This window comes from Cyrtonyx montezumae, unplaced genomic scaffold (assembly GCF_038088225.1).
Source record: "Cyrtonyx montezumae isolate F1298 unplaced genomic scaffold, pur_monq_1.0 scaffold_8, whole genome shotgun sequence".
In the NCBI taxonomy this organism is placed as follows: Eukaryota; Metazoa; Chordata; class Aves; order Galliformes; family Odontophoridae; genus Cyrtonyx; species Cyrtonyx montezumae.
The window spans coordinates 86745262-86769701 of NW_027072089.1; the positions used below are offsets into that span (position 1 = coordinate 86745262).

The following is a 24440-nucleotide window of genomic DNA, read 5'->3' on the forward strand; positions in this document are numbered from 1 at the left end:
TCTGGTAGTTCATTATATGGTGGGGCCTCTTTGGCATGTGATACCTTCTCTGCTGGTGTTGTTCCAAACTTTTTACCTTCAGGCCAGTCCATGATCACTTCTAGGATTCCTGGATGACTGAGGTTCCCCATCCGAGCTCACTGTGTAATCAGTGCAGTCCACTTACTCCAAGTGGCATCAGTAGCATGATGGGTGGAGGGAACCTTTCCTTTGAACATCCAGTTCAGCACTGGCAGTCGAGGTGCCAGAAGGAGCTGCGTTTCAGTACGGATTACTTCGGAAGCAGCTTGAACCCCCTTGTACGCGGCTAAGATCTCCTTCTCAGTTGGAGTGTAGCGCTCCTCAGACCCCCTGTACGCCCGACTCCAGAATTCAAGAGGTTGGCCTCGGGTCTCTCCAGGAGCTCTTTGCCACAAACTCCAAGTGGGACCTTCCTTTCCAGCAGCAGTGTTGAGGATGTTCTTTACATCCTGTCCCGTCCGCACTGGCCCCAGGGCCACGGCACGGGCTATCTCCTGCTTAATTTGCTCAAAAGCCTGCTGCTGCTCAGGGCCCCACACAAAATCATTCTTCTTCCGCGTCACCCGGAAGAGAGGGCTCACAATGAGACTGTAGTTTGGAACATGCAATCTCCAAAAGCCCACTACACCCAGAAAAGCTTGGGTTTCTGTCTTACTAGTGGGTGGAGACATGGCAGTAATTTTGTCAATCATATCTGTTGGGATGTGATGACGTCCATCTTGCCACTTTATACCTAGGAACTGAATTTCCTGTGCAGGCCCTTTCACTTTGCTTCGCTTGATAGCAAAGCCAGCTCACAGAAGGATTTGGATTATTCTCTCTCCTCCCCTGCTGTATTGCCCCACACAGTGATATCATCAATGTATTGTAAGTGCTGTATTGTATTCAGGAGCACCGCCCTGTTCCAATGCAGTTTGGACCAACCCATGGCAAATAGTTGGGCTGTGCTTCCACCCCTGGGGCAAATGGTTCCAGGTGTACTGAATGCCCCTCCAGGTGAAAGCAAACTGCGGCCTGCATTCTGTGGCCGAAGGAATTGAGAAGAAAGCATTGGCAATGTCAGTGATGGCATACCACTTGGCTGCTTTTGACTCCAGTTCGTACTGGAGTTGTAGCATGCCTGGCACAGCAGCACTCAGTGGGGGTGTGACTTCATTCAGGCCACAGTAATCTACCATCAGCCTCCATTCTCCACTGGCTTTATGCACTGGCCATATGGGGCTGTTAAAAGTTGAGTGAGTTTTGCTGATCACTCCCTGGCTCTCTAGCTGACGAATCAGGTTATGAATGGGGAGCAAGGAATCCCTGTTGGTGCGGTACTGCCGTCTGTGCACAGTTTTTGTAGCAATCGGTACCTGTTGCTCCTCCACCTGTAGCAACTGCACAACAGACAGATCTTCTGATAGGCCAGGCAAAGCAGACAGCTGCTTAACGTTGTCTGCGTCCACAGCAGCTATTCCAAAGGCCCATCGATACCCTTTGGGATCCTTAAAATATCCCCTTTGGAGGTAATCAATACCAAGTATACCTGGGATTGGAGCCCCTGGGCCAGTCACAATAGAATGTTTTTGCCAGTCTTTACCAGTGAGGCTTATTTCAGCCTCCAGCATGGTCAACTCTTGGGAACCCCCAGTCACCCCAGAAATATAGATTAAGTCTGTCCCTTGGTGACTTGAGGGCATTAGAGTGCACTGTGCACCAGTGTCCATTAGTGCCTTATATTTTTATGGTTCTGATGTGCCAGGCCATCGAATCCACACAGTCCAATACACTCTATTATCCCTTTCCTCCACCTGGCTGGGGGACAGGGGCTATTGTGGCTGGTAGGTACCTCGCTCAGTTCTGCAGGAGTACCATTCAGACAGGAAGGTGTCTCGCTTGGACTGGAAGGCATCTCTTTCAGGTTGGAGGGCGTCTTGCTGAGATCGGAGACCATCTTGTTGAGAATGAGGGTTGTTGAGTTCAAACTGGAGGGCATCTCGCTCAGTTTGGAGGGTGTCCCTCTTAGTCTGGAGGGTGTCTCTCCTGGATTGGAAAGCTTTTTGTTGAGACTGGAGGGCGTCTCTCTCGGTCTGGAGGGCATCTCTTTCAGTCTGGAGGGTGTCTCTCTCAGCTTGGAGAGCTTCTTGTTGAGACTGGAGGGCGTCTTTCTCAATCTGGAGGGTCTCTCTCAGTCTGGAGGGTGTCTCTCTCAGTTTGGAGGGCATCTCTCTTGGATTAGATTGAAAAAAAAAAACAAAATAACACAATATAATACAATATAATTGGAATTAAAGCTAATAAACCAAATAAAATGAGCAAGAGAGAGTGTCCGATAAACCGAAGGCCTTACGCTAATGCTGAAGGTGGACGGCAGCGAGCACCCACTGCTGAGTCGATCCCAAAGGAACTTCTGTTTTCAGAATTTTCTGTCTTGCAATTAATGCTTTTGCTAATTGTGTTTAAGCATCAAAGGAAGAGTGTCACCAAATACTCAGAGACCATCTCTGATTACTGCAGAACAGTTTCTGAATATAGTTTTTAGATTGAATTTTATCTCTTGATAATAATTGCTCTTTAGAACAAATAATAAAAGAGGAGAGTTAAACTTTTCTGCTGAGTAGTATCTGGACAACAAGAAATTCATTTTGATAGGATCACAGGTACAGGAATAGCTTGTTCCTGTTTTCAACCTTGTGACCTTCCTTTGGATGATAACTCTGAATGTTTGGATTTTGAGGGTGAAAAAGAAAACAAATATTTGAATCTCCGCTACAGAAAAGTGTGTCAATAATTCAGACTGACTGATAGCTTCTCTAATAACCAAAGTCAACTGCAATTTTTTATAGTCTTAGAGCATAAGCCATCTATAATATATAATCAATTCCACTCTGAAGATGGAACTGATGTTTGTTTTTCCCTATACATTCCCTCCCTACTTCCTAAGGTGAATTTTTAAAAATCAATTCACATAATTTGATCAATTTAAAATACTGAATACAGTGAAGTAATTATAGCAAAGTTCTTGCATTTCATTGTGTCCAGTTACAATAAAGCTACTTACTGACAGTGTAGCATTAAGGATAAATCAGCATTTCCATGAAAGCAGTCATGATTTACATTTCCTTTTTTAAGTCAATTTAACTGATTTTGAAGTAGTCTTTGCAAAGTGGTGATTTATATTTTAAAATTGAGGGCTTCATCTCTTTCTCTAGAAATGAACAGATGCTTGAAATCAATAGGAGAGTGAAACAAAAAATTCTGTTAACTTATCAGTCACTAAAGATTAGGTTTTTTTTTTTTTTTTTTAAGAGTGGAGAAGAGCTGTTGTCCTAATTTAGTAAAAGTGTGTCAGCTCAGGTTGTCACCTGACATTCATCGGGCATTTTCATAAAGCTCTTATGAAAGAGAGATCACGACCAGTATGAAAGCATTTAATTAATATTCCATAACTTGGGAAAAGCCTCTTAAGGTCTAGAATTTCAGAAATATTGAAGTTTAACCATATAAAATTATCTTTGGGCCAAGTGTTACTGTCGCATTCAGTTGCAGATTGAGTTTTATAGCTTTTTCTTCAGATTGCTACCCCCAATGAATGTATTGATATTCCTAGTGAAATTTGTAAGTATATTCTATTAATTTCACATTTTAAAGTATTTTTTCTACTTTGATAAATATTAATATAACATGCATGCATATTTAAAACAATTTGGAATGATGATATACTCATGTAGATAATGTAGATATACTTTAAGAATGTTTTATTTTTGTATGAAATACCTGAATTTTGAATCACTATTGTATAAGTGAAACTCATAGGAGCAGAGTGTTCCTGGGCATTTGTGCTCTCCCACTCTCAATTTTCTTTTCTCCTTTGGGTTAAGAATTTATGTGCAAGACCACTGATCAAATATGCCCAAGAAGCAAACACAACTCTTGTTGACTTAATAATGCTAAGTATAATAAATAGCAGCTATGGAATGCTAGTTTTTTCAAATGTGGCTTGATTTTGTTTTTAAAGCTAACAAGTCTATTTGAGACTTCTGGAACTTTTTGGAACAATTTTGGGAGGAATGACTGACACACTGGAAGGCTGCGCTGTCATTCAGCAAGACCTGGACAGGCTGGAGAATTGGGCAGAACGAAACCAGATGAGGTTAAACAAGAGCAAGTATAGAGTCTTGCACCTAGGGAGGAATAACTGCATGCATCGGTACAGGTTGGGGGATGAGCTGCTGGAGAGGAGCTCTGAGGAGGGGGACCTGGGTGTCCTGGTGGATGACAGGTTGGCCATGAGCCAGCAGTGTGCCCTGGTGGCCAGGAAGGCCAATGGTCTCCTGGGGTGCACTAAAAAGAGTGTGGCCAGCGGGTGAAAGGAGGTGATCCTCCCCCTCTACTCTGCTTTGATGAGGCTCCACCTGGAGTATTGTGTCCAGTTCTGGTCTCTCCAGTACAAAAAAGACAGGGATCTCCTGGAAAGAGTCCAGTGTAGGGCAATGAAGATGATGAATGGTGTGGAACACCTCCCATATGAGGAAAGACTGAGCAACCTGGGTCTGTTCAGCCGTGAGAAAATGAGATTCAGAGGGGATCTGATCTATGTCTATAAATATCTAAGAAGTGGGAGGCAAAGAGACAAGGCTGGACTCTTGTCAGCAGCATGTGGTGATAGGACAAGGGGAGATGGCCAGAAACTGATGCATAGGAAGTTCCACACAAATGTACGTGAGAGCTTCCTCACAGTGAGGGTGACAGAGCACTGCAACAGGCTGCCCAGAGCGGTGGTGGAGTCTCCTTCTCTGGAGACATTGAAGACTCCCCCTTTGGCATTGGGGTTGGACCAGATGATCTCTAAAGGTCCCTATCAACCCCTACAATTCTGTCATTCTGTGAAAAAACACTGGTACTTAAGAATGTAGAGGCAAATTTCAATGAAAAGCTCTGCAAGAACAGTCAAATGATTGGAAGGAAATAACATATCCAGTACAAAAGGACACATCTGCATTTTCAAACTGTGAAGAAATAGGAGCTTTAAGTACAAAAGGAAGCAGAAAAATGTTCTGGAAGAAGGAGAATTTCCTTCCCAGATTCCAAAGGTGGCAAAGATCAGTAATCACACTTTTCATATTTTCTACATCAGAGTAGGTAATCCATTCTATTCTGCATCAATATAAACTTAAAAATGATGGAGTTATCTTTCCAAAAGGTGTACCAAATTATTGCACCTAAAGATTCATACTTCCAGGCCATATATATGAGATGGCTGTTAGATGCCAATATTTACTTCTTCCTCTGTCGGTGTTTTCTTAGGGCCTTAAGTAGTTTGAAATCAGATTTAGAATAGAATAAACAGTAGAGTTGTAAGGGACCTACAGAGATCCTTAAGTCAAACTGCTGGATTGCTTTGGGGCTCATACAAGGTTAAAGCAGTATCATTAAAAGTGCTATCCGTGTGCTTCTTAAACGCAGATAGGCATGGGATATCAACCACCTCACTAGCAAGCCTGTTCCGGTTTCTGACCACCTTCATGGTACAGAAATGTTTTCCGGTGCCCAGACTGACCTTTTCCTGGCATAGCATTATCCTAACATTGGTGACCAGGAGCAGCGACTGGCATCTCTCTCCAACTGCTTACCCTCCTCAGGGAGCTGCAGGGAAGAGTGAGGCCCCTTCTGTGCCTCCTTTTCTCTAAACTGGATGGGCTAAGTTTCCTCCAGCCCTGTTACCAGTTTTGGTTCCTTCTCTGGACTCCTTCAAGCGCCGTAATACTCTTCCTACATTGTGTAACCTAGAGCTCAATACAAAATCCAAGGTGATAACTCACCACCACTAAATATAATGGGAGAATCACCTGTTCGACGGACTGGTTGTGCTGTACTTAATGGCGACCCAAAATGGGGTTTTACCTTGTCTGCCAGGACATGCTGATGACTCCTGCTGAGCCTGCTTTTGACCAGCACTCTCAAAACCCCATCTGTTGAGCTGCTCTTCAGCCACTTATATCCCAGTCTATTTGTGTGTCTGGTACTGCTTTCAGATTTTCAGATGCAGCACCCAGCATTTTTCTTTATTGAATTTCATGTCATTGCTGATGGCCCAGTGCTCCAATCTATCCAGATGCTTTTGCCTTGCTGTTTACCATAATCAGCAAATTTTGGTTGCATTCCACACTTGCATCCGTATCATTGATAAAAACATTGAATGGGACAGGCACTAGAACTGAGTGAGCCCTGGGGAACACCACTGGTATATGACCACTAGACAGACGTAGTACCACTCACTGTGACTCTTTGAACTTTTTATTCAAGACACTTCACAGTGAATCCAATACTTCATCAATCTCAAAGGCAAGGGCGGATTTCAAAGTTGGAACAAAAAGTGTGAGGGTGTTTTTTACATTTGAAACAATGTACGATGCTAACAGTATGAGCTTTAACAAGGCCAAATGCTGGGTCCTGCACTTTGATCTCAACAAGCCCATGCATTGCTACAGACTTGCGACAGAGTAGCTGGCAAACTGCATGGAGGAATAGGATCTGGAGTTCGTTGCTGACAGTCTGCTGAATATGACCCAGCAGTGTGCCCAGGTGGCCAAGAAGACCAGTGGCATCCTGGCTTGTATTGGAATAGTGTAGTCAGCAGGACTAGGGCAGTGATCATTCCTCTCTAATCAGCACTGGTGAGGCCACATCTCAAGTACAGTGTTCTTTTTTGGGTCCCTCACTACAAGAAAGACACACAGTCCAGCATGTCCAAAAGGGCAGCAAAGCTGATAAAGGATCTGAAACACAGGTCTTAGGAAGAGAGTCTGAGAGAACTGGGATTATTTAGTCTGGAGAAGAGGAGGCTCAGGGAGACCTCATTGCTCTGTACAGCTATATGAAGGGAAGTTGTAGTGGTATAGAAGTCAGCCTATTTTCCCAGGTACCTAGTGATAGGACAAGAGGTAATGGGCTTAAGTTGTGCCGGGGGGGGGGGGGGGGGGGTTGGGTTGGATAATAGGAAAAACTCCACAGTAGAGTGGTGAAGTATTGGAACAGGGTGCCTGGGGAGGTGGTGGAGTCACCATGCACGAAGGTTTTCAAGAAAAGGATAAATGTGGCATTGAGAGATGTGGTTTAGTGGGCACAGGTGATGGGCTGATGTTTTGACTAGATGATGTTTGTGATCTTTTCCAACTTCAATGATTCTGTAATTATTTGATGATATCTTAAACTTAGAGGCAGAAGGCCTGAAACAGTGCATGCACCTTTCTCTTATGTTGCAAGTAAGAGTTATAACCTGAGTTATAATCTGTGGAATTGGAGTTCTTTATATTTTTACCCAGAGCATATTTTAGCTAATGAAATAGCCTTGATCACAATGTGGAAGGCATCTGTAAGGTACTATGTCCTTGTCTTAGGCAGTATGAATGGAAATATAAATCAGTTTGGCTCGTACTATATGTAACAGTAGGACAGTATCAGGTACAGAAAGCTAAGGTCACTTTTTCACTCTTGCTGTGCTGATCCAAGATTGTAAGAAAGTTCACTCATGCTTGCAGAATTCTGCCTGCTGTCAGGGGCAATTCTGAGATGTGTCTTTAGCCTACTTTCCTATGAGAACAAGACTTTTGCTTGCTTTCCTCCTACTCTTCCTCTCTTCGTTCTAATATTTCATGGTCTTGGCCAGTTACCAGAGAGCTGGGCACAGCTGTTAGTAGAACCCCTAAAACTGTGATGAAATAAATGTCTGTCTTGAGGAGGAAGATAAATCCATCCTGAGTCATGTGAGTTTACCAGGCCTCTCTTCTGTTTGATCTGGGAGCTTGACAGCTCAGGACTTGCCAGAGCAGGGGCTGCCCCTGTGCTCAGCCACTTTGAAACAAGATCACTGGGGAGACTGTGTTAAGGTGGCCAGGAATAATAATTACCCATAAAATAGAAGGAAACTTCTATTTTACTACTGATACTGTTTAGAGAAGAACTTGGGGCTATTTTTCTGTCAGTATTTTCATCAGCTGGTGAGTGAAAACCCACAGATTTTATTTCCATCCATATTGCTGATAAAAGCAGAAAATTATTTACAGTATTGATGTCAAAGACCCTTGAAGAAAGTGCTTCTTTCAATAAATAAATTGCAGCATCTCATACTCTGTTTTAATCTTCTAAGTAAGTGTCCTTTGCTGTAAAGTCTTTAATCTCATGGGAACTGTCTACTCCTTGTTTTAATCCCAAAACATCATCAAAGTCAGTGGGAAAGAAGAAAAAATATCTACAACCTCCAAAATAAAAGCACAGTGTATGAAGAAACAAGTATTTTCGGAGTTGGACGTTTTAAATAAAGTTTTATATGGATTTAGAATTTTTTTTATTTTTGCTAAGAATCACATATTAAATGTGTGAAGAATATGCTCAGTGATATCTGACTAATTTTGTTTTCCATGGAATCACAGGAAGTAGCTATTTGGCGTAGAAAGAAGTCAGAACTGCCTATCAGAAACATCTCCCATTCCATTTGGAAAAGTAAAATCCAGATTGTCCTCCTTCCACTCCTGTGGAAAATATGATGACTTGAATGTTCTTCAGTCTCAGTGAGCTCTCAAGGTCATCAAAGTAATTTTTCAAAGTCTTGCTGCCTCAATATTCTTACAGATAGTAGCATCAAGTATGTTATCTTCTACTCTTCAATTTTACTTTGACTTCCTGCAATTTACATCCCATTGTCCACTCAGATTTTCTGCATTCTTTTGGAATAAATCAAATAGCACTTCTTATGTTCGCTCTGGACTTAATAAAATTCAGACATGCAGCATTTGGGATTTTTAAAATAACACATTTTAATACAAAGATGTGAGATATCTTTTGAAATCTGTGGTAGATATTTGTTTCCTGCTGAGCTTAATTTAGGAATCCAGTGCTAGCATTAAACCAGGGGGAAAAATATTTGCTCTTTCATCTGTGTGCCACATCCCGTCTGAAATCACAAACAGCTTCTTTAAATTTCTGGTCTTCATCCCCAGCTGGATGTACATAATGCACATGCCTGTCTGATGCATGAGGCATATAGAGCCTTTAAAAAATAAATAAATTGTTAAGCCGTTCTTTTGCTTCTTGTCTCAGACCTCATAATCATCTGCAGTTTGTGTGAAGAGCAAATATCTGAATCTGTTTTGATTTACTGAAGATGTAGCTCTTCCTTTTTCTGAAGAAAACTCTTCTTATCAAACTGAAGCTCCTGATTTTGTCAGAAAACAATATGCAGGTAATAATGTTTAGGCAGTAAATAATTTCTTCATAAAAGGAGATCCTTTCCCTTATTTTAACAGTCTCTTTGAATACAGAAGTAAATATCTTCAGATATTTCAAGGATAAAATTTAGGAGAGGTAAACCCAAATGTGAATCACTGTAATCAGCACCTGTTCACGTAGCTCTCCTAACCTGTACTATATACCATGCAGAAAGACTTCTGGTTTTGTGCTAGCTTGTGTGGGTTTAGCTGTTCACCTGCTTAGATTACATTGAACAGCTAGGAATAAATAGAGTTTAAAGAAAGCTCTTCACTTTTTGCTTGGAAATGTTCCAAGCTTGTTCAAAAATAATCTTGGGCCCATTGTGCTGTAATGTAGCTTAGACATGAAAAGGATATGTTAAAAGAGTGTTATTGAATTGTAAAATGAAACACTGAAAAGTTGGATGCTAGAATGAATGCTGGCCCCATAATCTCAGTTGGTACCTTGCATGTATGCATTATGATACAGATTTTGGTTGTATACTTGTGTCTTTTCTCTGTAGTTTCTCTGCCTCAGTTATGTAAGTGTCCCTTCTCACCTCTCCCTCCCTCAAATGGAAAGCAGTCTTTAAACTGACAAGCTATTTGATGTTTTGTTTTCTCTTTATTCGATATATGAGCAAACTGCAGTTACTGAGTGCTGTTCCAATCCTGATATGAGGACAAAATAATTAATTTTTCCTTCATTTCTCTGTGGTAATTGCCCAACTGTGGAACAGAGATCCTGTGTGATGTAACAGTGGCATTTTAGTTGTGATCGCAAGGGAAGCCCTGCAGATTTAGATTTTAGATACTGAAATTTAAGTTTTTACAAGGTGTGTGTGCTGATTTTTATTTTCTACTGGCTGAAGAGATCTGGGAAAATTCTGAGTAAACAAGAGGGTGTGTTCATGGCTTGACAGACCTTCCATTGATACATTGCCAGTTCCTGCTCCAAAGCAAGTGTGATCTAAAGCTTCCCAAGGGAAAAGCCATTAGGATTTTACAGAGCATATTCTGCAATTCATTTGTTTGTGAGAACTAAAGTTCATGTTTATATGAAAGGAAAATTTCAGCCTAAACAGTTTAATTTTGCTGGAAATTGAGTCTTGGTAGCTAAAAATATCTGACCCACTTGGTCAGTGGGTATGCTGCTTTGATTATTTAAGTATTTGTTTTGTGCAAGGCTGAGAATTTCCATTAACACTCTGACTTATTTACTTTTTTCAAAATAGTCTGTTGTTAGCATGTTAAAAAGCTTCCACATGTGGTGGATAATAGACAGCTGTGCTGTCCTGGTAAGAGTATGGCAGCTACAGTTGGGATGGGATGGGATAGAAGGAAATAAGGCTGTGCTTTGAACCTTAATTGGATGTGCTCACTACTGAGCTATCCATCCACATGCAAGATTTATGGATATGTCTCTGTTCTTACCTGCATTCTGTAATTCATCTGCGTTTGTCCTACATAAGCTTTTTTAGAGTGTCCAGTAACAGAAAAAAAAAAATGAAGTTATTCTAAAGCAGATTGTTCATTTGTAAAATGACTTTGATTACTCAGTGGTCTTCAGAACTAGCCTTGTCAGTAGTGATTTAATATATATATTTTTTAACTCTTTTCAAAGACTCTAGACTTTGGCTAACATTGAATATCAAAAAAGGAAACGAATAAATATTTATTTAGAAAAAATATTGAGCTTTCATGAGCTTGGTCTTGCAAAAGCAAACCTTACTATCAACCTTTAGTTAATGGACCAGAAAGGAACTGGAAAGGAACTAGTGTGGCTCAGCCTCAGCTGCAAGGAGCTGCTTCCAGGTGTCTTTCCACCTGACACTTTAAATAATAATTGTTTTAGCTCTGGTGTACTTCAAAGCAAAAGAAAACTTGCTAACAAAAATAAACAAATAAAAAAGCTCCAACCTCAAACAAAAAAAACCTCAGAAGCTTAGCCTCCTTATTCCCCTCATCCTGGTTGTGTGCTGTTAAATGATTATGAGAGGAGAGAGCACATGCCATCTATAAGTAGAGGAAGAGTTGTCTTTGCAGTCTCTTTGGTAATGAAAGGAATATAATGGAACGGGGAAAATACAGTTTAAGTAGAGGTAAAGATATGGTAAAATAAACTAAGTAATGATCTCAGTGACATGGAACTGCATCTGCCAAAACATTTGGCTGATCTCATGTTGATATGTTCATCATTTAGGTGAAGTTGTGATTTCTCATGGTGATACTAAATCTCATGTAGACAGTATATCACCTGTTCAGAACTTGATGTAAGCATCATGAAGAAGCTATTCAAGAATCAGTTGTCTTTCTTATCAAAGCAGTAAGTTCTCACAAAGTTAAATTGTCCTAATGATGAGTTATTAGTATACTGTCACTACTGTGGTCTGTAGTTAGTCAGCTTTGCTACTGTCAATAAGATAACGTGTGAAAATTATGCTAAAGTGGTACACAGGATAACTCAGAAACATGAAGATGATCTCTGTTTATTTATGAAAATAGAAACTGATGTGTCTTCAAACAAACAAACAAACATAATGATCTGTTACTGTTTTGATGTATTTATTCAGTCAAAACAGTCTTCTTGATTTTGTTCTATGGTAAGGTGAACTATGCTCCTTTGCATAATCCCAGTAAGACAAATGTTTCTGAGCATGACGCAGTTCTGAAGGAGGGTCTTAAAAGCTGAAATGTTTGGGAATTTTGAAAATGCTACCTTCAAGATTTGCTGCTCTAAAGGCAGCAAAATTTAGGCAGCAGGAATAAGAGAATGTAGTCCTGGCTCTGTTCAGATGTACATTTATTTAGTTTAGTTGGAGGACAGGAAATGAGTGGGGAAAGACAATGTAGACATTTTCCCTTGAAACAATCTTCAATCTTTTTCTTATACCTTTGTAAATCGTCAAAGTATGTGATGTGAACTATATCTGGTGTTATCATGCTATAGAGCTTCAGTGTCACATATGTTGGAAAAAATGTTACTGTTTGCATGGTTCTGGTAGTTATTTTTACTGCAGCATTTCCTACACTTAGAATGGGATACTCACAGGCAAAATGAGCTAATGTGCATGAAAAATACTTTGTTTTTCATGAGCACACACTAGAACTTCATTTATACCTAACTTTTTGTTTTTTATTTTTGTATTATTGCACGTTTTCTTAATTTTAAAAATTGCTATGAATTTGTAGCATCAGTTTCTCAAATGGTTTTATTTTGTCTTAGTAAATTAATTTCTTTTCTTGTGTGCTAACGGTTGCTATTGTGACATACATTCTCTCTCCCAGGACTTTACTGCTCATTTCTTTGATGTGTCTTATAAAAGTCCAAAGAGAGACAAGAACATACTTGATGCTCATATAACTGTATAAAGCCAAATATGACCCAAATGAAACTAGCAGTAGTTGTGTTTCTGTATTTTAATGTGATACTCACACAGTCCATTAGGATATTGTACTAACATCTTTGATATTTCAGTTTCTCCTCATCACTGTTATTCTTAAAACTGTTTTTATAGATTGTGTGCCAGTAAGCAGGAAAGGCATCAAACTCTTAAATGTAATTTGTGCAGCAGGAATATTTTTATATTTTTCTAATATGTCTCAACAGAAGAAAAAAATTGGCTTTCAGCCCCATATTTTCTTTAAAAGTATAAATGTAGTTCATGCTCATGTTTGGTCTGCAATGAAATAATCCAGGTTTTATACTTCACGTGCGTAAGCTGCCACCATATGTCCTTTGATACTTGCTAGGTGCCACTTCGTGTTCAATTGGTACCCAGATTGACTGACATAGTTAATGAGGTCCATATATAGTATTGGTACAAAGTAAGGAAAATAAAACGTGTTTTTATGGACTTGTAACAAAACCTCACAGCAAGATAAAGGCAGAGTTCACTAGTCTGCAGTGCTAAGATCCAGATTCTCATGCTCATAAGCAGAGACTGCTGGGTGACAGATGACCATCTGGGGGTACCTACTCTATAGGAGATAGGAAAACTTTGCAATACCTGTAGGTCAGCTTTGCACTGGAGCTAAAGCCAGGCTCTTGGAAGAGCTATGTGCTTGTGGACATAGGAGAAATGTTATACCAAACCACATTTCCTCTGTTCTCAAGGTGTTTTATGTCATGCTGGCACAAAGTAGTTTAAACTTGGTATGGATAAATTCAGAAAGCTTTTTTTTTCCAAAGCAATCTGTCACTGAAAAAGAATATTGTAGGCCTGAAAAACTGAATACTCTGCTAAAAATTACTAAGACGTTCAGGAACAATGCTGTGTGTGTGTGTAACTTATAAATAATTTCAGCTGAGCAGGATCCCATAGCTGAAGAAAGCTACTGTTTTCTAAATGAGTTGGTAGGTGCTATTTCTTCCCACCTACAACAACTAAAAAAATAGTGCATCTTAAGTTACAGTTGAGGAATGATATACAACTACTTTGACTTCCTTAGAAAGGAAAGGGTGGATATCAGAAATGCCTGCTTATCTAGAATGAATAACTCCAGTTCACTTCAATTAAGCTTGATTCAGGCAATCCCATTCTTTTTTGCATTAATATGCTCTGCTACTGGACTTCAAGCAGATTATTAGAGAAAGTTCTACAAAATGTTGTCATTTATTCATTAATAATAATTCTGTGAATCCTTTTCCTTTTGGCATCTTTTTTTCCTTTGAATAAAAAGGAATTTAAATCCATATGTAAATAAATTTATTTATATAAACATTTTGCATGAAAATTTTGGAGAAATTTAAATTCCTGGCCAAACCAAATAATGGCCAAACCTTTGATATTCCTTGCTAAGAATTCCAAATGTTCTGGGAAGAATGTGTTGCAAGATTTACAAGTACTTATTGTATTTTGGTAGTACTTTGTAGGACATGATATTGAAGAATGAATGGAAGCCGTCTTGAGGCATGCAAAATGCAGAATTAGTGTTGTTATCAAAGAAATTAAATCTGTAGCTTTTGGAAACTTTTAGTCCCATATACTGTCTTCCCTGCACTTCTTAAGACTTTGCTTTGAAAATGCAGAGACTGAATATTAGAATATATTACAGATTTCTTTTTAAAGTTGGTTCAATGGTTGTTATTTTTTTTTCTTTCCATTGCCATAAGTTGACCTTGTTTTGAACTCTAAAGCGTTGTTCATTCTTTGTGCTTTTTGCCTTTTCAATGGAAAAAATAGGTTAAAAGACTAGAGAAAAGGTTGATAGTCTCAAAAGAACAAATAATAATTATTTGACCAACTTTAGCTTTTTTATGAACCCTATGCAAAAGATATTATGAGAGTTAACATTAAAATAAAAAATGAGAGAATAATCTGGCAGTGTATTTTCAACTGATACAAGTTAATCTTTAGATTTAGTCAGTTGAAACAGTTTCCTTAAATGGCGGTGTATTATAGAATGGTTGTTTATAAATATGCAGATATACTTAGACCCAGTAACTGTCAAATATTTGCATGTTAATGAGATGTTACAGCGTCAAGCACTGGCTAGCAAGCAGGAGCTGTGGAGATAGGATTTATACTGAGGATCTCAAGTCAACTGCCATTAGATGTAAATAGAGAATACAGCTCCTATTGACTGGCAGAGACACTGTTTGTAATTGACACTTTTTTTTCTTGTATTCTAGCAGATACACAGTAAAACTAAGTTCTTTCTATTTCCAACCTTTTTATTTTTTCACCAAAATAAATCTCCATTGAGGGTGAAAATGAGTACCCTTCTTTTTCAGACAGCAGAACTCATAGGGGAGTAATTACTAGTCTAATACAGCCCACTTAGTGTCATCAACTGAATGATTCTTGGATTCAGTGTCCCAGATGGGTTCTTAAGCTTTTTAAAACTAAGCTTCTGGGCTGAAATAGTATGAGTTTGCTAGAGGTTGCTCTTCCATCTATTTATTCTCTAGAAAAAAATTTTGATGTGACCTGATAATACTGACATGAGATTTCCTGTTGGGCCAGATTCCAGATGGATTGCTTGGTGTCACTGTTTGTTTTATCTTGTGCAGATTTTGAACATGTGAATTTCAAAAAAACTGCTGTGGAAAGCTTGATTCATAGACATCTTCTAGGCATAGGACCAGCTTTTACAGCCCTGAAGCTGTTGCACCTCCAGGCTGAACAAGCACTGGTCCCACAGCTTCCCACAATGCTCCAGCTCTCAACCATATTGGCAGCCCTCCAACTTGCTCCTGCTTTTTGCTATCTGTTGGAGGGTCCTATACTGGGCTAGGTATGGAGAATAATGAGTGCTGAGTAGAATGGGATGATTGCTTCCCTTAGCTGTACTCTGGCTCATCCACCCCAGGACATTGTTGGCCATCTCTGCTGCCAGAGCACACTATTGGGTTTTGCTCAACTTGTGGCCCACCAGGACAACTAGAGTCTTCCCATAGGGCTGCTTCCCAACCAAACCTGTCCCAGCCTGTATGGCTGCAAGAGTACACGGCTGTGCATCTGTCCTCGCTGAATTTGGTGAGATTTCTGTTGCACTGTCCCACCAGCCAGCTTAAAGTCCTCTGGGTGGCACTTCTGCATTCCTCCAGGCACAAGAGATGTCTGCTGATTTCCGTAGCTTTTCAAAGACCATAGAGAGAAGCAACTGCCTTTTTTTACATCACTGGACAGCCCATCTCCAAAGTCTGCAGTTGGACTGTGTGCAGCAGAGTTGAACCAATGGGTGTTTCTGCTGCCCTGAGGAAAAGCAGGAGTTAATTATTGTTTGTTAATAAAAAGTAAAAATAAATAAAAAGAAAGATAAAAATAAAAATAAAGTTGTAGATCTCTTCTTGCTTGTTGAAGATGGTGAGCCCAATCAGCCAGGCTCCATGAGAAGCAAGCTGCGCTCAACCCTGGCTGCTAGCAGCTCCTCTGATCCTGTTTCTGTGGGAGCAAGTGTTGGATCAGCAAATGTGATATATGTGAGAATAACAACATGCAAGTATTGACTTTCTGGATACCTGAGCTACTTCTGTGGTTGCAAACTGTCTTTCTTCAGCTGCATGTCTTAAGTTGCACTCAAGGAACAGATCGAACAGCTCACTTGCTCTGCCGTTTAATCCTATTGTTTGCAGGGAACTAAGAAGTGATTTAATGTTATAAGGGCATATAACACTGCTGTAGAGGTGCTGATCAACCAGAATTTAACCCATCCTCTCCGTTCTACTAAGTGCCATGGCTGAGTGTCGTATTTGTTAACTCTGCAACCTTAAGACAAGGATTGCTGTTCTGGCAACTCCCAGAGAGGAGAAGAGAGCAGAAGACTCCTACAGAACCTGGGGAGTGGTGGTATTAAGTATAACTTTTCCTTCCCTACCCTTTTTTTCCTGCTTCATCATAATTAGTAGTGCTGTGCAAGAAGCTGTATTCAGCCTATCTTAGTTAGGGCAAAAATGGTGTGGGAGCACTATAATAGCGGTGTTCAGAATTATTTTAAATGTCAGACTATAAAACCTGATTGTCAGTGATCTTTTTCTAGCGTAAAGCCCGGCCTATGTTTAGTGGCAGTTATGCTTTAAAATTGTGAATCTACCATCCCATGAACGTGGATTTAACTCTTGTAGATAATGGCAACATTGTTCTTACTATAATCTTACTATAGAAAAGCTAGATTTCTTTTTCATCGGCAACTTACTAGGTGGACTTCTTTTAAACTTTTTTGTTTTATATAACCCAAGACACTTTTGTGTATTGTGATTTAATTACATGATAAATAGAAATGAATTTAACTTCCAGGGGGAGGTGTGAATAAAGAGTTCGCATCTGAGAAAAGGAACTTAGTGTCATTCCTATTGAGCAGCAGTAAGACGAAAATCTCAGTATGCCTGACAGCTATATATTCTGTTCCCCTTGGTGTCATTCTAAGAAACCTTTGCAAAGCTCAGTGAGCTTTGAAGACCTATGTTTTTGTAACTATTCTTTCTGCTATTCCTTCCCTTTTTTAATGTTATTACTTACTCTGGATCCTAATGCCGTTAAACACAGCTTGTCAAACTACTAGTATACAATAGATAAACCATTGACTTCTTCAGTTTAACCAGCTGAAAATTGCCCCTGTTGTCCAAACTAGCAGCCAGGGTTTGACATGGTGTAGGAAACCTCAGCTATGCTTCCTCTCCCTATGAGCATGCTGCCAGAAAAGCAACTTTCTTAAGAGACTCCTGGGTTGTTTCCATGAGCTTGAAAGAGTTGCTTCTCCTGTTTGGGATCCCTCAGTGGCTTGGTACCATATTGCATTGTCCTCCAGCTTCCACAACAGTATTTATTGCAGTGTGTTCCCAAAATTGGTTTTGCTTGGAGAAGTTGCATTTCACTGGGGTTCTGAGTGTTTCTGAGTCTAAGGATGAGTGAATCATCCTTAATAAACTATGTTTTCCTATATTCTCTAGAAAATGGGGTTCTGACGTATTTCTCAATTTACCTACTTTCTGACTCAAATCCCCTTCAGAGCAGCAGTACTACCCAGAAAATGTATTTTCTTTAGTCAGATTATACTGACATTGTAAGCGGAATATGAACAACTTAACTTTAATTTGTGTAGTTCGAAAAAATCTTTCCTTGACTCTTACCTCTTCTTGTCAGTTACAATCATGTCTCAGTACCAGTGATAGCTGCAGTTTTTGTCGTTTTTGCTTAAAAACCTATGCTGTATCAAAAAATCAAAGCAATCCTGTTACTTCTCAGTACACTGATACTTCTCGGCAATTCTGAACAGGGCATAAACTCATTAAAAGCTCCAAATTAATTCTTGACCAATGTTCATACAATAACTAAATAAAATAACAGAATAGCATAAAAATAACCTGTGCTATGGGTTTTTTTGTTTTGTTTTTAAAATTTCAACAAAGTTGTGTATTCTATGTATACTTCAGGACTCATGGGAGGAGGTAGATGCTTCAGAGGAGAATGCATCATTAGTTGACTGTTGGTTATTAAAGATGGTTCAGAAATCTCAGGGGCTGCTTGGCTTCATTTGTTGCTACAGGAGGTTTAGGCCGCAGAAGGGTTGCATAGGGGTGACTTTTTCCCCGGTGAGTGTTATATTCACGTGAGTCATACATTGGCTAGGTTCAGGCTGGGTCAACTAGTGCTTGGTGGAGTAGGCAAATATGTCAGTGTGATGCATCTGATCAGCAGAGGTGTCATGGTTTTATGTTTTTTTGGTATTGGTATTCCACATCATAACATCATGTAGTGCATTTAGAGTTAAAGAGTTAATGCTCCAGCTCCGTGGATCATCGATAGTTCCAGGTATACCTGTCTCAGAAGAGAAGAAGAACTACATTCCCCAGAGGACTTTGTGATGCTTTGCGTTCTTACGTTTTTACGCTCAGAGGGAAAGATAAAAACTGTCTGCGGTCACGGGACACTCTCTTTCCTTTGGGATGGACTCAGCAGTGGGTGCTCGCTGCCGTCCGCCTTCAGCGTTAGCGTAAGGCCTTTGGTTTATCGGACACTCTCTCTTGCTCATTTTATTTGATTTATTAGCTTTAATTCCAATTATATTGTATTACATTGTGTTATTTTGCTTTTCAATATCTTATTTAGTAAATTAGCTTTCCTCCTCAGATCGTTGCCCATCTTGTTCCTAGGCCCATCTCCCTTTTCCCTTTCCACCTTCCCCTTTCCTGGGGTGTGAGTCCATGGGTCCCCTGCACCAATCATCACGGAACCGGGCCGAACCTGCCTATAAACCGTTGACAAGAGGCCAGCAAACAAACTTACGCCTGGTTTGTAGTAAGTGTAGCTAGCTGTAACCAGCATTCTCAGGAGGTGAATTCTTTCTTATCAACGAACATGACAAGATATGCTGAATTTTTTGTGGATATGCCCATAATCAGAGGAGATTAAAGCGGATCTCGGTTTCGCTGTCCAGTTTGCACTGGCATTTGAATAGGCTGGGAAGCATTAAATGTCTAATCCTTTGTACTCTGTACTCCAAAGGCCAATGCAGGACAGGGAAGCTTTGAAGGGGCACAAGATTAGTGCAAAAGTAAACACCAAGAAGGAGAGAAAGGAGGAAGAAATGGAGCAATGGGAATCTGTCAGGTGCAGAGAAGGCCTTCTGACATAATTGATTTGTTACAACAGTTAGCATACAACAGTAAAAAGAGCCGTTCTATCCCAAGAGGTATTGTGTTTGCAATTGCAGTATGCTCCTGCTGGGAAGATTATATTCCACATTTGAGTTATGGCAAACTGAAATTGTTTTGCAGTAACTGTGTTTTTAACAAATGTGATTTTAAACTGAAACATCATACTGCTTGTTCTCGCCTATGTTAATTTAAAAAAAAAAAAGCAGTGTGCTGCAGGTGTACTGCAGGTTTGGATGGATTACTGAGCCTCCCTCATTGGCTTCTTATGCCCCAAGAACGTATTGAACACATGCTCTGGTGCTTTTCAAAGGCCCCTTGAGAGGCAGGGGCTGATTGAAAGCTCTGTTACGCAGAAGGGGTGGCCAGAGTAGAGCAGCTGCCATAAACCTGTTGAGCGTTTTCATTTATAAATAATTTTATATACTATCTGGAGCAGAAATGGTGCAATTATTTTAAAAAGTTGTAGCTGAGATTCAGGTTGAACAGTAAGTGTGAAATATTATTAAATAATTAACAGATTTTAAAGACCTCTCTAATGTCTTAAAGACAGATGTTTACGTGAGAGGCGTTTTAACTGAAACACATTGACAGCTTTTCTTTCCTTGCAGTGTGCTGCTTGTGTGAGGTTCATCTTGCTTGCTGGGGCAAGCGTGGGCCATGCCAAGTGGCCAGGCCTGGCTCCGTCCTACTTGCTTGGCTTGCTTGTGGTTGTATTTGGATTTAGTGTCGATAGGTATCATTGCATCTGAACAGGTGTGGGCTGGATGATGAGTTATGACTATTTTGGAGAAACTTGGAGAAGTTCTCTCTCCTTTGTATGCTTTTACTGCCCCCAGTGATGGATAATGTAACCTCTTTCTTCTTTGAGTATGACAGGGATTTTTATCTGTGTTATTAACAAATTTCTATTTGAAAGACAGGGTAAAAGGAGCTATGGCTATCTCTATGACTCATACCTTTACTCTGTGAGCAATAGAGCAGTAACGAAATGACTCAACATGTGATGCTTAATGTATGCTAGGTGGGCATTTCATGGTAAATGTTGCAGGAGACTAAACCCACAAACTTTTGTTGCTACTGTGTGCTGAGTATGGGTCAACTATGTGTGTGCTGACTTGCATCTTTTAAGTTAGGTTCATTACAGCTTAAGCTCTTTCTGGAAATTTGGTAGTGAAGACAGGTAGAATTGAAAGACTTATAGGTATTTGTCAGGTATAAAGAATGAATTGACATATGGGGAGGATATTTATCACACAGGAGTAGCACTTAGGTTATAAACTGTGGCACAGTTCTTGTAAGAGTTCCTTTCTCTTCTGTTGAAGTGCGTAGAAATCTTATGTGCTAGTTAATGAGAAGTTGGTGGCAATCACTGGAAAGCGGCAAGAGGAGAATTCTGGTCAATTGCTCTATGCTGAACAGGCAGGCTTCTCTTATAACACTATATCTCATCTGTTGACATCATTTGCAAGGGATTAAATATAACTTGCCTTACTTTATGCTGAGTACTTAAAATGCATTTTCAAAGTACAACGTAGTGGCTTGATTTAATGGCATTTGTGCTCTTGAGTGTGTGACAACTACAGTATGTTTTTATTTTTATTATAGCTTCACTGTATTAACAGCCTATGAAGTGGTTGCTTGGGTATTATAGTTGCTTTTCAGACTTGAGTTTACGTTTTCCTCTGAGGGCTCAAATTAGTGTGTTTGTCTTTGTTTTCCTGACAAGAGGCTGAAAGAAAAGCTGGGAAACTGAAACCTAGAACCATTAAAACCTGGGTTTCCAAAAACTGATGCTAATTGGCATATGACTTTTATCAACCCCTTTTTCATGTTTCTGTGTGTGTCTACCTTCCAGTCTCCTTGTCTGTCTCCATTTCACTCATTTAACTGTAGTTCTCAAGTGTCTGATGTGTGACTGCAGACTTCTGCTCCATCAGGACACTAAATAGCCCTCTCTTGGATGTATTCAGTTGTATATTTTAACAAAGTCCCTAGGAGCACACTATCTTTGAGATGCATTGTTTGAGTTTAGCAAACAGGTTCAAAAATTTCTGGGAACAGGGACAGATAGACTACTGTGTGCATGTTGCACATAATTAATGTATAGGCTTTGCATGTTTAGGAACAGCGCATCAAGTATTGCTTGTGATCTTTTTTCTGTGCACAGGATGAATTTTCACAAGCTCTGAAAATTAAATTCCACTTGAAGAAGTAATTGATTTGCCTTTGGATTTTTTCCAGGCCTGTTATATATATTTATTTTGCTTCTCTCTAATCCATCTTCATAAGTGGTTTAAGAGAAATGCTGACACACTCTTACCTCTGCCATCACCAGTGGGTGCTATTCTAAAAGTGTATAATGATTTTAATGAATTTTGTGGCTCAAAGTTAGACACTGAACCTGAATTGAAAGCATTCACCAGTGAAAAAAGGATAGGCCTTTATTGATAGCTAGTCAAAAGAGAAGACTTAGCTGTAATTATTTACAAATCAATTAATGGACCTTTCCTCTAACACCCTATCCGTCAAAGACTGGCTAAGAGCGTAGGAGAGCCTTGATAAGAATACACCATGAAACAAAATCAATTGTCTTTTGTCATTCTGACAGAAGTGAGCTATACATGTAGATTAACCCAGAATGCAATAGGAATATGTCCACAGGCTGGAAGATAACCCAATTTCATAAAATCAAGGTTGTCATAACAATGTTTTTGTAATTGATGGCAAGATTAGAAGTTATCTAACATCATAGTAGCAAAATCAAAACCACTTCAAGTGCAGAAATGCAACTCTTTAAAGATAGATTTATTTCCTCAGCTTGGGAATGTGTCCTTAATGTCATCTAGTATGAAGAAGCTACACCTGTAACACATGCTTTTAAAGCCATACATTTACGATTGTAGCTGGCAGTTGCATCTGTGAACAATATACAATTCTTGATGCAGGTGTGTTTGTGATACTGAAGAAAAGCAGCCAGTAATTTCTACCTTACTTCTTAGAAAGAAGTTTATTTTTATTTTGTAATTAAAATGTACAAAGTCTTTAATTCAGATTTGACATTGAAGTTAGGATGATCTTCATATTGTCGCCCTGGCTGCAGAATGTCTCTACAAAAGAACAATATGAATAAATATTAAAATCCTTAAAAATAGCACATGAAAACCTCTAAACTACTTCTATTATTATTAGTAGAGTCATAAGATACTGTTGGAACAATTTATATAAGTGAGATAATTAAAAACAGTTGTAGCAAATATTAGTTCTTCGCGCTACGGTACCATGTGTAATTCTCAAGAAGTTTTCAGAATCTTACCTTTTTTATTTTTTCCTTGTACTCAAATCAGTACTCTGGTTTGTGTTTCCAGCTGAGAAGTGCATATTCCATAACTTTGCATTTAATGTAACTTCATTCCACTCAGGCATTCCTTATCTGCTGCCTCAACTCCTTGGGCTGGGCCTTCCCCAGGTTTGTTTTTAGAAAACCTTAAAGAAGAAACCATTGTACACTCACCCACCGTCTCTCCACTGCTCAACTTGTGTTGTGATTCAAACTTTAACAAACTTTCTGCATTTTCACAGGTTTGTAAATTGTCCCAAGAAGTGTAGCAGTTGCTCTGTCTGTCCATTCAATTCATTTCTCAGCATAAAATAACTGTAAAGATTGTATCTCCTCCAAGATCTAGTGCAATAACTCTTTCTTTCTGAGTTCAAGACTACGAATAGCTAAGAATTATTTCAGTACACAGCAGGACAAAATTAAAAGCAAAACGCAAACCAAGAATATTAATCAAAAAGAGTTATCAACAGTGTTCTGCGGACAAGAGCAGAGATCATCAGAATAACTTTATTGTAATGTGTAACGCAGTCACACACGTGTTTCCTGTCAGGTTTGGTCTGAACAAACTCAAGTAGTTTCTTGGATGTCCACGTGGACAAAGCTTTGCGTTGCTCATTGATTTGTAGGATAACGGTAGAAGTATGTGCTGCTATATTGGAGGCTTGGGTCCAGACATGGAGTAAGTTTTGAGGGAGCAAATCACAAAGGCTAAAAGTATGTGAGAAACGATAGAATGAATGATAATGAAGTGGTAATTTTTAAATCATCTCAGTACCATTAGGCCACAAGACGTAAAAAGAGCATGAAGTGGGAGTGTGCCATCTGTTGTGTGTCCATGTACAGCAGTCCCAAAGAAGTCTCCTCGGTGCTTTCTAAGTGCTTTCTCTATTTACTAAAATAAAGAATATGCAGTGCAAAAATAAATGTATTAAAAGAATAAAAGTTTGGAGAACTGTGGTTTCCTTGGTGACCATAACTAACATTTTAATTATCTTGTCAGGATGATTTTAGCTGCTCATTTTTAATGTTTCCCTCTACTCATTTTCATTAATATATATTTTTGAATTTTAACGTTTTTCTTACCTATTGAATTTCATATCTATGTATTTATCTGTCATTGTCGCCACCCTTGCTGTGCTGTTCAAAGACTGCTTCTTTCCCCACACCATCCCCAGATGAAGCAGAGAGGAAGGGGCAGGTGGGGAAGTGCAGAATAGAAATCAGCATCCTAGCATCTTCACTGAAATACTTTGCCTCTAAAAATAAAACTAAAATTGTCTCATCTGTGAGAAACGGAACTCTTCATTTAAACTTATTCTGCTTCTTATGTATCAAATGACACAGTGATGTGTCGATGTTATAGACAGGTAGCATCATGGGAAAAAATAACTGTTGTTTTCAGTGCAGTTGACACAAACTATATATATATGTATATGTTTTTTAATATGAAAGGAATATTAGGTATGTTTCCTGACGTATGCCATAACCTTGGTCCAGGAATGCTCACAGAAGTTGGGACTGAAATGTTTTTTTTTTCTTTCTCCTCCTGGTTTTGCTCGTAGTCATGGACTGACATATGTTAATTGGAAAAAACTTCATATGTTTTTAAGGGAAAAACCATTTGCTTCAGGGAAAATTTGACAGCGTGAAAACGAGGTGAGTAGAGGTAAAGGAGTGAAAGTACAAAATCAGCTTCAAATCTTGCCCCAGTCTTGAATTAATTTTATTTTACTTTATTTATTTATTTATT

The 24440-nt window shown here is 39.3% G+C and overlaps 1 long non-coding RNA gene across 1 annotated transcript in view; it reads left to right on the forward strand.

Annotated features, from left to right (window-relative positions):
- LOC136058741 (uncharacterized) overlaps positions 1 to 23497 on the forward strand; it is a 181696-nt gene extending 158199 nt beyond the window's left edge. The window contains exon 5 of the long non-coding RNA XR_010623161.1: positions 23241 to 23497. This is a non-coding gene — a long non-coding RNA (uncharacterized LOC136058741). The remainder of the gene's footprint in view (positions 1 to 23240) is intronic.
- The last annotated feature ends 943 nt before the right edge of the window (positions 23498 to 24440 follow it).